A 13,743-nucleotide genomic window follows, 5' to 3' on the forward strand; every position below is an offset into this window, starting at 1 on the left:
CATAGGTTTCACCGAAATCCAAACCTTCGACTTGGGAGTATCCCTTGGCCACAAGTCGAGCTTTGTTCCTTGTCACCACACCATGCTCGTCTTGCTTGTTGCGGAAGACCCATTTGGTTCCAACAACATTTTGGTTAGGACGTGGAACTAAATGCCATACCTCATTCCTAGTGAAATTGTTGAGCTCCTCTTGCATCGCCACCACCCAATTCGAATCTTGAAGTGCTTCCTCTACCCTGTGTGGCTCAATAGAGGAAACAAAAGAGTAATGCTCACAAAAATGTGCAACACGAGATCTAGTAGTTACCCCCTTATGAATGTCGCCGAGGATGGTGTCGACGGGGTGATCTCGTTGAATTGCTTGGTGGACTCTTGGGTGTGGCGGCCTTTGCTCTTCATCCTCCTTGTCTTCCTCATTTGCATCTCCCCCTTGATCATTGCCATCATCTTGAGGTGGCTCATTTGCTTGATCTTCTACTTCATCAACTTGAGCTTCATCCTTATTTTGAGTCGGTGGAGATGCTTGCATGGAGGAGGATGGTTGATCTTGTGTATTTGGAGGCTCTTTGGCTTCCTTAGGACACACATCCCCAATGGACATGTTCCTTAGCGCGATGCACGGAGCCTCTTCATTACCTATCTCATCAAGATCAACTTGCTCTACTTGAGAGCCGTTAGTTTCATCAAACACAACGTCACAAGAAACTTCAACTTGTCCAGTGGACTTGTTAAAGACTCTATATGCCCTTGTGTTTGAATCATATCCTAGTAAAAAGCCTTCTACAGTCTTAGGAGCAAACTTAGATTTTCTACCTCTTTTAACAAGAATAAAACATTTGCTACCAAAGACTCTAAAATATGAAATATTGGGCTTTTTACCGGTTAGGAGTTCATAAGATGTCTTCTTGAGGATTCGGTGTAGATATAACCGGTTGATGGCGTAGCAGGCGGTGTTGACCGCCTCGGCCCAAAACCGATCCGAAGTCTTGTACTCATCAAGCATGGTCCTTGCCATGTCCAAAAGAGTTCGGTTCTTCCTCTCCACTACACCATTTTGTTGTGGCGTGTAGGGAGAAGAGAACTCATGCTTGATGCCCTCCTCCTCAAGGAAGCCTTGGATTTGAGAGTTCTTGAACTTCGTCCCGTTGTCGCTTCTAATTTTCTTGATCCTTAATCCGAACTCGTTTTGAGCTCGTCTCAAGAATCCCTTTAAGGTTTCTTGGGTTTGAGATTTTTCCTGCAAAAAGAACACCCAAGTGAAGCGAGAATAATCATCCACTATTACAAGACAATACTTACTCCCGCCGATGCTTATGTAAGCAATCGGGCCGAATAGATCCATGTGGAGTAGCTCAAGCGGCCTGTCGGTCGTCATAATGTTCTTGTGTGGATGATGGGCACCAACATGCTTTCCTGCTTGGCATGCGCTACAAATCCTGTCTTTCTCAAAAATGAACATTTGTTAATCCTAAAATGTGCTCTCCCTTTAGAAGCTTATGAAGATTCTTCATCCTAACATGGGCTAGTCGGCGGTGCCAGAGCCAGCCCATGTTAGTTTTAGCAATTAAGCATGTGTCGAGTTCAGCTCTATCAAAATCTACTAAGTATAGCTGACCCTCTAACACACCCTTAAATGCTATCGAATCATCACTTCTTCTAAAGACAGTGACACCTACATCAGTAAAGAGACAGTTGTAGCCCATTTTGCATAATTGAGATACAGAAAGCAAATTGTAATCTAATGAATCTACAAGAAAAACATTTGAAATAGAATGGTCAGGAGATATAGCTATTTTACCAAGACCTTTGACCAAACCTTGATTTCCATCCCCGAATGTGATAGCTCGTTGGCGATCTTGGTTTTTCTCGTAGGAGGAGAACATCTTCTTCTCCCCTGTCATATGGTTTGTGCACCCGCTGTCGAGTATCCAACTTGAGCCCCCGGATGCATAAACCTACAAAACAGTTTTAGTTCTTGACTTTAGGTACCCAAACGGTTTTGGGTCCTTTGGCATTAGAAACAAGAACTTTGGGTACCCAAACACAAGTCTTGGAGCCCTTGTGTTTGCCCCCAACAAACTTGGCAACTACCTTGCCGGATTTGTTAGTCAAAACATAAGAAGCATCAAAAGTTTTAAATGAAAGACTATGCTCATTTGATGCATTAGGAGTTCTTTTCTTAGGCAACTTAGCTCGGGTTGGTTGCCTAGAACTAGATGTCTCACCCTTATACATAAAAGCATGATTTGGGCCAGAGTGAGACTTCCTAGAGTGAATTCTCCTAATCTTGCTCTTGGGATAACCGGCAGGGTACAAAATGTATCCCTCGTTATCCTGAGGCATGGGAGCCTTGCCCTTAACAAAATTAGATAATCTTTTAGGAGGGGCACTAAGTTTGACATTGTCTCCCCTTTGGAAGCCAATGCCATCCTTGATGCCAGGGCGTCTCCCATTATAGAGCATACTTCTAGCAAACTTAATTTTTTCATTTTCTAAGTTATGCTCGGCAATTTTAGCATCTAATTTTGCTATATGATCATTTTGTTGTTTAATTAAAGACATGTGATCATGAATAGCATTGATATCAACATCTCTACATCTAGTACAAATAGATACATGCTCAACAATAGATGTAGAGGGCTTGCAAGATTTTAATTCTACAACCTTAGCATGCAACATATCATTCTTAGTTCTAAGGTCGGAAATAGTAGCATTGCAAATATCAAAGTCTTTAGCCTTAGCAAGCAATTTCTCATTTTCAACTTTAAGGCTAGCAAGAGAAATGTTCAATTCATCAATCCTAGCAAGCAAATCAACATTATCATCTCTAGGTTTGGAAGTTGAAACAATACAAACATGAGAATCAACCTTAGCACTTAAATTAGCATTTTCATTTCTAAGGTTGTCTATTGTCTCATGGCAAGTGCTTAGCTCACTAGATAGTTTTTCACATTTCTCAATTTCTAGAGCATAAGCATTTTTAACCTTAACATGTTTCTTATTTTCCTTAACTAGGAAGTCCTCTTGAGAATCCAAAAGGTCATCTTTTTCATGAATAGCACTAATTAATTCATTTAATTTTTCCTTTTGTTCCATGTTAAGGTTGGCAAAAAGGGTACGCAAATTATCTTCCTCATCACTAGCATTATCATCACTAGAGGACTCATATCTAGTGGAGGATTTAGATTTAACCTTCTTCTTTTTGCCGTCCTTTGCCATGAGGCACTTGTGGCCGACGTTGGGGAAGAGGAGTCCCTTAGTGACAGCGATGTTGGCGGCGTCCTCGTCGGAGGAGGAGTCGGTGGAGCTCTCGTCGGAGTCCCACTCGTGGCACATGTGGGCATCACCGCCCCTCTTCTTGTGATACCTCTTCTTTTCTCTCCTCTTGCCCTTCTTGTCGTTATCCCTGTCACTGTCACTTGATAATGGACATTTAGCAATAAAGTGACCAGGCTTACCACACTTGTAGCAAACCTTCTTGGAACGGGATTTGTAATCCTTCCCCTTCCGTTGCTTGAGGATTTGGCGAAAGCTTTTGATGATTAAAGCCATCTCCTCGTTGTCGAGCTTTGAAGCGTCGATTGGTTGTCTACTTGGTGTAGACTCCTCCTTCTTTTCCTCCGTCGCCTTGAAAGCCACCGGTTGTGCTTCCGACGTGGAGGGATCATCAAGCTCGTTGATCTTTTTTGAGCCCTTGATCATACATTCAAAGCTCACAAAATTCCCGATAACTTCCTCGGGGGTCATTAGTGTATATCTAGGATTACCACGAATTAATTGAACTTGAGTGGGGTTAAGGAAAATAAGAGATCTTAGAATAACCTTAACCACCTCGTGGTCATCCCATTTCTTGCTCCCGAGGTTGTGCACTTGGTTCACCAAGGTTTTGAGCCGGTTGTACATATCTTGTGGCTCCTCCCCTTGGCGAAGACGAAAGCGATCGAGCTCCCCCTCGATCGTTTCCCGCTTGGTGATCTTGGTGAGTTCATCACCCTCATGCGCGGTCTTGAGTAGATCCCAAATCTCCTTCGCATTCTTCAACCCTTGCACCTTGTTATATTCCTCTCTACTTAGAGAGGCGAGGAGTATGGTTGTGGCTTGGGAGTTGAAGTGCTCGATTTGGGCTACTTCATCCTCATCATAGTTTTCATCCCCTACGGATGGTACCTGTGCACCAAACTCAACAACATCCCATATACTTTTGTGGAGTGAGGTTAGATGAAATTGCATTAAATCACTCCACCTAGCATAATCTTCACCATCAAAAGTTGGTGGTTTGCCTAATGGGACGGAAAGTAAAGGTGTATGTTTAGAAATGCGAGGGTAGCGTAGGGGAATATTACTATACTTCTTACGCTCTTGGCATTTAGAAGTGACGGACGCCGCGTCGGAGCCGGAGGTGGATGTCGATGAAGAATCGGTCTCGTAGTAGACCACTTTCCTCATCCTCTTTTTCTTGTCCCCACTCCGTTGCGGCTTGTGGGAGGAAGACTTCTCCTTCTTCTCTTTGTGTGAAGAAGATTTCTTCTCCTTCCCTTTGGAGGAGTCCTTCTTCTTCTCCTTCCCTTTGGAGGAGTCTTTCTTCTCCTTCCTCTTGGTGCGGGACTCTTCCAATGAAGTGCTCCCGTGGCTTGTAGTGGGCTTTTCGCCGGTCTCCATCTCCTTCTTGGCGTGATCTCCCGACATCACTTCGAGCGGTTAGGCTCCAATGAAGCACCGGGCTCTGATACCAATTGATAGTCGCCTAGAGGGGGGGGGTGAATAGGGCGAAACTGAAATTTACAAATATAAACACAACTACAAGCCGGGTTAGCGTTAGAAATAAAAACGAGTCTGAGAGAGAGGGTGGAAAAACAAATCGCAAGCAAATGAAGAGTGTGACACGCGGATTTGTTTTACCGAGGTTCGGTTCTCGCAAACCTACTCCCCGTTGAGGAGGCCACAAAGGCCGGGTCTCTTTCAACCCTTCCCTCTCTCAAACGGTCCCTCGGACCGAGTGAGCTTCTTTTCTCAAATCACTTTGGGAATCAAACTTCCCGCAAGGACCACCACACAATTGGTGTCTCTTGCCTCAATTACAAATGAGTGTTTGATCACAAGAAAGAATGCCAAAGAAAAGAAGCGATCCAAGCGCAAGAGCTCAAATGAACACTACAAATCACTCTCTCTAGTCAGTAAGGCTTTGTATGGAGTTGGGAGAGGATTTGATCTCTTTTGGTGTGCTTTGCAATGAATGCTAGCTCTTGTATAGTGGTTGGAAGCTGGAAAACTTGGATGCAATGAATGGTGGGTGGTTGGGGGTATTTATAGCCCCAACCACCAAACCAGCCGTTTGGTGGGGCTGACTGTCGTATGGTGCACCGGACAGTCCGGTGTACACCGGACATGTCCGGTGTGCCAGCCATGTCACCAAAGCCGTTGCAATTCGACCGTTGGAGTTCTGACTTCTGGGCCCGCCTGGATGTCCGGTGGCGCACCGGACATGTACTGTAGAGTGTCCGGTGCGCCAGCATGGGCGTGCCTGACTTCTGCGCGCTTCTGGCGCGCATTGAATGCGCCTGCAGGTGACCGTTGGCGCGAAGTAGCCGTTGCTCCGTAGATGCACCGGACAGTCCGGTGTACACCGGACATGTCCGGTGAATTATAGCGGAGCAGCCGCTGCGATTTCCCGAGGCTGGCGAGTTCCTGAGGCCGCTCTTCCTTGGAGCACCGGACACTGTCCGGTGTACACCGGACAGTCCGGTGAATTATAGTGGAGTGCCTCTGGAAATTCCCGAAGGTGACGAGTTTGAGTTGGTGTCCTCTGGTACACCGGACACTGTCCGGTGGCGCACCGGACACTGTCCGGTGCACACCGGACAGTCCGGTGCTCCAGACCAGAGGTGCCTTCGGTTGACCCTTTGCTCCTTTGTTGAATCCAATACTTGATCTTTTTATTGGCTAAGTGTGAACCTTTTATACCTGTATAACTTATACACTAGAGCAAACTAGTTAGTCCAATTATTTGTGTTGGGTAATTCAACCACCAAAATTATTTAGGAACTAGGTGTAAGCCTAATTCCCTTTCAATGACTCCTTGTCAAAGAAGAAACGGGTTAATCAAAACTATTCATTTGATTATTCTCGTATTCCGTACAACTCTAATGCTCATTTAGTATCAATTCCTCTTGGAAAACCTCCTCACTTTGATGGAGAAGACTATTCTTTCTGGAGTCATAAAATGCGTAGTCATTTATTTTCTCTCCATCCTAGTATATGGGAGATTGTTGAAAACGGAATGCACTTTGATAGTACTGACAATGCTATGTTTATTAATGAACAAATTCATAAAATTGCCCAAGCCACTACTGTTTTGCTGGCATCTCTGTGCAGGGATGAATACAACAAGGTTAGTGGCTTGGACAATGCAAAGCAGATCTGGGACACCCTCAAGATATCTCATGAGGGAAACGACGCCACCATGATCACCAAAATGGAGTTGGTGGAAGGCGAGCTAGGGAGATTCTCCATGATAAGGGGTGAAGAGCCAACACAAACCTACAACAGGCTCAAGACCCTGGTCAACAAGATTAGAAGCTATGGAAGCACAAGATGGATGGATCACGACGTCGTTCAACTCATGCTAAGGTCCTTTACAGTTATTGACCCCCATCTTGTGAATCTTATCCGTGAAATCCCAGGTACACAAAGATGACGCCCGAGGAGATCCTCGGAAAATTCGTGAGCGGGCGCATGATGGTAAAGGAGGCTCAATACGTGGACGATGCACTCAACGGTCCACTACCCGTCTATGAGCCACAGCCTGTTGCTCTCAAAGCAACCAGCAGCAGGGAGGCGCTACCAAGCAAGGTAGCACAAGTAGAAGCTACCGGGCTAAATGAAGATGAAATGGTGCTTATCATCAAGCGCTTCAAGACCGCACTTAAAGGACGCAAGGAGTACCCCAACAAGAATAAAACAAGGGGAAAGCGCTCCTGCTTCAAATGTGGTAAGACTGGTCATTTTATTGCTCAATGTCCCGATAATGAGAATGACCAGGGACAAGAAAGACATGGGAAGAAGGAGAAGAAGAAGAGCTATAGGAAGGTGAAAGGCGAGGCTCATCTTGGAAAAGAATGGGATTCCAACTGCTCCTCATCCGACTCCGACGATGAGGGACTGGCGGCCTCGGCTTTCGACAAGTCGCCGCTCTTCCCCAACGAATGCCACACCTGCCTCATGGCCAAGGAGAACAAGATAAGTGTTCGAGATTCTCCTAAGTACTCTACTTCTAGTGATGAGGAATCTCCGATAATGAAGTAGATTACTCTAGTTTATTTAAAGGTTTAGATAGAGCGAAAGTAGAGAAAATTAATGAATTAATTGATGCTCTAAATAAAAAAGGATAGATTGCTAGAGAAGCAAGAAGATATTTTGTATGAAGAGCATGACAAATTTAGTAGTGTTCAAAAATCTCTTGCTCTAGAACTTAAAAGAAATGAAATGCTATCCTCTGAGTTGTTGTAACGCCCTGAATTTGGGGGTAGAATTTTTTCTTCTTTTCACTCACCAAATTCGGGCGTTACTCTCTTTTCTCTTCCCGTTTCGCTCCTTCTTCCCAATTTCAAACCAGTATAGTAACGGGTGTCCGTGTCATGTATAAACAAAACCTAAGTGTCATGGGTGTTGCATCATGCCGAAGCACATTTCTTTGTCTGATGTCGCGTGTTCGTCTCGTCCCGTTTCGGATTTTTGGTTCGCGATCGAATTCCGTTTAGTGGTCGTGCGTGTCGTGGGTTTCGATCCGCGGTGTGTCAGCCCGGTCCGGCCCGGCCCGGCCCGCGCGCCCCTGGCGTCCCCTGTCCTCCCCCATGTGCGTGCCCCCCTCCCCTGATCCATTTGTCTCATTTGATTTCTCCCGCGCAGTAACCCCCCTCTCCCTCTTCCACCTCTCTCTCTCCCTGTGATGCCCTAGGGTTTGGAGACGGTGATCGCCGGAGTTTGGATCCCCGGAGGTGAGTTTTTCCCCTCCCCTTCCCTTCTCTCTCTCTCCCTCCCCCTCCCTTTCTTCTTCCCTTGGCCGCGCCCTCCCCTCCCCATCGCGCCGCCCCTCGGCCCCCGCGCTCGAGCCGCCCTTGGCCCCCGCGCCCGCGCCACCCCTCGGCCACGTGCCCGCGCGCCCTCCCGACTCCGCGCCCGCGCCGCCCCGGTGGCCCGCGTCCCTCGGTGAGCCCCCTCCCCGGTGGCCCGCGCCCCTTCCCCGGCGAGCCCCTTCCCCATGCCGCCCATCGGCCCCACGCCCGCGCCGCCCCGGCGAGCCCCCTCCCCGGCGGCTCGTGCCCCTTCCCCGGCGAGCCCCTTCCCCGCGCCGCCCTCGGTCGCGCCCGGCGAGCCCTCCCCGCTTCCGGCGAGCCCCTCCCCGGTAGCCCCGGCCCGGCGAGCCCCCTCCCCTACCGCGCGCCCTCCCTGCCCGCGCGCCCTTCCCCCCGGCGAGCCCTCGCCCCGCCGCGGCCTCTCCCCGACGAGCCCCGCCCCCGCGCCACGCCCTGGCCGCGCCCCGCCGTGCCTCGGCCGCGCGCCCCTGCCCGAGCCTGTGCCCCGGCAGCTTTGCGTCACGCGCGCCTGCACGGTTCGCGTGCTCTCGCGAGTGCGACCGTAGTCACGCTGCGTTTAACCCTCGTTCTAATCTATTTTAATTTTAGTTTAGTCGATGTGCTGCGTCGCGCGCTTCGCCGCACGACGGTTCATTCTAAATTCGTCTTTATTAATATGCTGTGTCGCGCGACGATTCTTTTAATTTATATTTATTAAAGTGCTACGTTGCGCGCTTCGTCGCGTGACGATTCGTTTTTAAATGTAGTTCTGTTGACGTAAGTCATCGTGCGTTTCGTCGTGCAACGCTTAACGTTTATCTATAATTAATGCAAGAATCTCGTTGCGCGCTCTGTCGTGCGGCGAGTCGTTCACTTCTTAATTCAATCTAAAGGTTGTGTCGTACGTCTCGCCGTGCGACCACTCCCTTTCATTCATCTTTATTTATTTATAGTGATTAAATGAAGAACACGACTTTACTTTATGCCAAATGCAGTGTCCAAATTAATGCCCCTCTGTTAAGCGAGTGGTTTAATTTATAATTATGTAACGTGATCGCTTCTCGACTATAGACTCGACCGTCATTTCCTCTTTCTCTCTCTTAACCGTAATTGCGAGCCCCGCATGAAATGTCTGTTTATTTACTGCATTCTATCGTATGGTGTACTGTTCTTTTGTATTACATGTGTGGATGTATGTATGTTTGCGCTCGTATAGAGAACGATCTGGTTGAAGAGCCCGAGGAACTCGCAGGAGAAGCCCCTGAGCAGCAGCTGGTTGGTGGAGACAAGTGTCCCTTGACCTATCTTTGTTCTATACATTCTATAATTCACTTCCCGCATTTACACAGTTATACCTAAGGATTGACTGGCTTTTGTTATCCATTGCCATGTTTACCTGTTTGGGTTGGATTATTATTGTTTAGCTTTATGCTATTGCTCAACTCTAATCAATGAACATGATGAGATTTATTAATGATACGTTGTTTCCCTCCTTTATTATGATGTTATACTTGTGGCATTCAAGGGGGCTCGAGCGGTTTCTCGAGTGCCTCTCCGTAAGGACCTGTTCGTTGGATGACCGCCTGGGAAAACAGTGCAACCATGAGGGTGGAATGAGATGCCCTTAGCTGAATAATTAGAGGAACCGGGGTGTAGTTCGCTTAGCCGTCGTGCCAAAATTGGGCTCGGTGTATGCGGCTCGCTCTGCCAAGTTTGGGTTCGCCCCTTGGGGAGGAGTGCGGTGCATTTAGGAAACCTAACGGGCGGCTACAGCCCTGGGGAATCTTTGTAAAGGCTACGTAGTGATGCCCTGCTGGGTCACCTTGGTAGTGATCAATGGAGAGTCATGATCTCCAGTCAGAAAGGGAATCATGGCTTGTGGGTAAAGTGTGCAACCTTTGCAGAGTGTATGAAAACTGATATACCAGCCGTGCTTGCGGTTATGAGCGGCCAAGGGAGCTCCATTGATTAGTGATACTTGATCAGAGATGTTCGGACTGCAGGTGGCAATAAGATTGATGGTTTTTGGTATTGACTATGGTAATGGTAAGTGGTACTCTTTCCTTTTGGAAAGGAGTACGTTTGGGTTAATAACGTGGGTTAATTCTAAAACTTGGCTTTCTCTACTAGTAATAATAATCTGACCAACTAAAAGCAAATGCTTGACTTACCCCCACATAAAGCTAGTCCACTACAGCCAAACAGGATACTTGCTGAGTATGTTGATGTGTACTCACCCTTGCTCTACACACCAAACCCCCCCAGGTTGTTAGCATTGCAACCACTGCTCAGGAGAAGATGAAGCCGTGGAAGGAGACCACCAGGAGTTCCAAGATTATGATGAGTTCTAGGCATTGGTTAGCGGCAACCCCCAGTCGGCTGCCTGTGAAGGCCGCGTGTATCTACGTTTCTTTTCCGCACTTTGATTATTGTAAAGACTATGTGGATGTCTCAGACATATGATGTAATCGACTATTATTCCCCTTTTATATTATGATTTGAGCACTGTGTGATGATGTACAGTTATGTAACTGCTGTGTACGTGAATTGCTGATCCTGGCACATACATGGTTCGCATTCGGTTTACCTTCTAAAACCGGGTGTGACATAGGTGGTATCAAAGCCGTGCTGACTGTAGGACCGCTAACCTAGAGTAGAATGGTCGTTCTAAGGATTATGGACCTCTATTCTTGCCTTGACTTTGATATCCCTTCAAAAGTTGGTCATATCGACCAAACCTATGTTCTACTATATATTATACCTTGCTAAAATCTTTTTGTTTATTCTAATTCCTCATTTATTCATGGTTTACTTGCTGGTCATATTAGTTCTGTTCTCACTCTTATGCTTACGGGGTCTTTTGTAGATGGCTCGTCTTAGACACACTACACGGAAGTCTGTCATCCCCTTCTTACCCTCCCGTCTCGCTGAGCGTCTGCTTCGCCTCCAGTGACCAGTCAGTCTAGCCACTTGGAGAGACTGCACCACCGCGTGCATGAGGAGCAGGAACGTCGATGATAGGAGCAGGAGCAGCAGGGCTCTTCTTTCTTGCTCCAGCAGGAGATAGAGTCTGTGAGGAGCTGCTCCCCTGTGCTCCCGCTGAAGGCGCCCCCTGCACCACCACTAAGCGCCCTAGCCCCTGGAATAGCTGCTGGAGGAGACCTAGATGACGGAGGTGGCGACAGCAGCTCAAGCCATGACACCGACTTTTCTGCTGACCAGGAGCCGGAAGGATGGGTTGCTCGACCCATCACTCGCGACTCTGCTCGCGGGTGTCACTTCCACGATGCGCTCGACACCCTGCTACGTCGGGCACTTGACCGGCGTACTTGGTCTATCGAGTATCGTTGTGTGGTCTTCCAGCACAGTCGCGGGGTCTACCCGGACCGCTGGGAGGCGACTTGCTTGGTGCGCCGTCCGGAGAACAGTCTCTGGGGTGCTGAGGTCTGCTCAGAGCACTATTCCATCTCTGAGCGGGACTCAGCTGAGGTGGCCATGCAAGATGCCGCACGGCGTGCGCTTTCGCACTACTGCTTGGTTCTCGGCGGGGTAGCCGACGGTCTCAACCTAAAGTATTACCCCCGCCGTCCATTTGGCAGCACAGGAGGCGTGATTGTCTCACCTGTTGGTGAGGACAATCCTAGGTTGAGCAGCATAGTCAACCTAGCCGATGTGCTAAACACGGAGCAGAACCATGCATTAGACGAGCTGAGTAGGGCTCGTGCTGAGATCGCCCAGCTGCGGGCTGTGGGGGATAGATATCCCCCGGGTCCACTAAAGAGTAAAAGACCTCACGAAAGGCCCAAGGGCCCAATAAATCATAAGGTCATTCTTTCGTGGGCCTGGGGAGAGACAACCAGCAGAGCAGATCGACATGAGGTCGGATTGGTGTAAACCCGGACGACCCACAGCATCGAGCGAGTGACCACAACAGAGATCCGACTTTCTCGCGCTGGAGCCCCCATGCAACGGAGCCATGCGAGGATAAGTCGGCAGGGTTACACGGAGATAAACTCAAGAAGTTCACTATCTTTTAGCTACTCGCCGTTATCATATCCACATGTATTGCCCCACGGTCGAGCATATAAGGCCTAAGGGGCACCCCTTCAGATCGATCGACCCTATTACTTAGCCACCCACGTCAACTCTCTGCACTCAGAGAGCTCTCTTGTAACCTTGTCCACCAAGCATACTCACCAGGACGTAGGGTGTTACGCATCTCTAAGCGGCCCGAACCTGTAAACCTTGTCCACTGTCCCTCGTGCAATCGGCACGAACCATTTTGCTACAGTTGTCGACACCGTCCTACTCCTAAAAACACCTTGTGGGGCAACGTCGGGTGTGCGGTCGGACCCAAAACACCGACAGCTGGCGCGCCAGGTAGGGGGTGTGTCGACGATCCAAGCTAGCTCAATGGCCGTCACCTTCTACAGCAAGATCACCCTGCGTCCCGGATCCGTATTTTGCTTCGGAACAATCTCATCTGTAGCGGATGAAGAGGGAACTCTACACCGCATTGCGGATCCGCCGGAAAAGAAGTCTCCTCCAACAAACTCCGAAAATGTCGGAGAAGCACAACCTCCAGCTCTCCGGAAAAAGATCATCTTCGGAAAGTCGGGGGTCGAGGGCTCGCTGACCCGGAGAACTCCACTGTCTACTTCTCCGACAAAAGAATGGACACAGATCGCGAGGAAGAAGGAGACCAAGGAGAAGCGAGTTGTTCTTTCCGTTCCTTCGCCCTCAAAGGAGAACGGAAAGAAGGTCGCCATGACAGCAGCACCATTCTACCCCGACGTCCTCTTCATCGGGGGAGTGGAGTCGCCTACCGTCTCCGACGACGAGCCGACCGCACCTGGAGAAGAACCGCCTCAACGAGAATCCCGCCGACGGAGGAACCGGCGCAGGAACATTCGACGACATCACGCGGCCGGAGAACGGGATCCGGAGCAACCTGTCTCGTGAGACGACGTCTCGGAGATAGGAGAGACTCTGGAAGAACGCGTCTTCAGAGAACGAAGGAACTCCCGATGACGTGATCGTCGACGGGCTCAGGATCGAGCCGAGCAAGATGCAAGGCAACGCCGAGAGAATCCATTCTTCGGGCGCAACCTGAATCCCGACTTCGGCCGAGCTATGAACACGCCGAGCGAAGTCGGGGGGGTACTAGCTCGGATAGATGATGGACTTCCTCGGACTCCCGACGCTGAGGGCTACCGACGACTGTTCACCCAGGCGGCCAACCATCTTCTACCGCTTGCTCACCCGCCGAACGATCTACGACACGCCATCAACAGTCGCCGAGACGCGCGAAGCTCCATCAATGCTTCGTGCGAACGGCGGCATGAGAACGAGATTCGCCGCCGGGAGGAGTACGATAGGGATCATGGCATCCCGGCTCAGAGCCAGGCCACCAGAACTGAGTCGGCAACGGCCTCAACTGGCGGTACCACCCGGGGACGGTCGAGGAACCACAACCACAACTCCCCTCCCCGGGACAGACATCATCCCCGACGACAGGAGGACACGTGCGGAGTATCTGCTCTTACTCCGCGCCTTAGGGCCATCCAATGGCCTCCCAACTTCAAGGTATCCAATGTCGACAAATATGAACCTAAGCAGGATCCAGGGGGTTGGCTAGCCGTCTACACCACCGCTGCTCGAGCTGCCGGGG

The sequence above is a fragment of the Zea mays genome, chromosome 3, assembly GCF_902167145.1.
Source record: "Zea mays cultivar B73 chromosome 3, Zm-B73-REFERENCE-NAM-5.0, whole genome shotgun sequence".
NCBI classification, from domain to species: Eukaryota; Viridiplantae; Streptophyta; class Magnoliopsida; order Poales; family Poaceae; genus Zea; species Zea mays.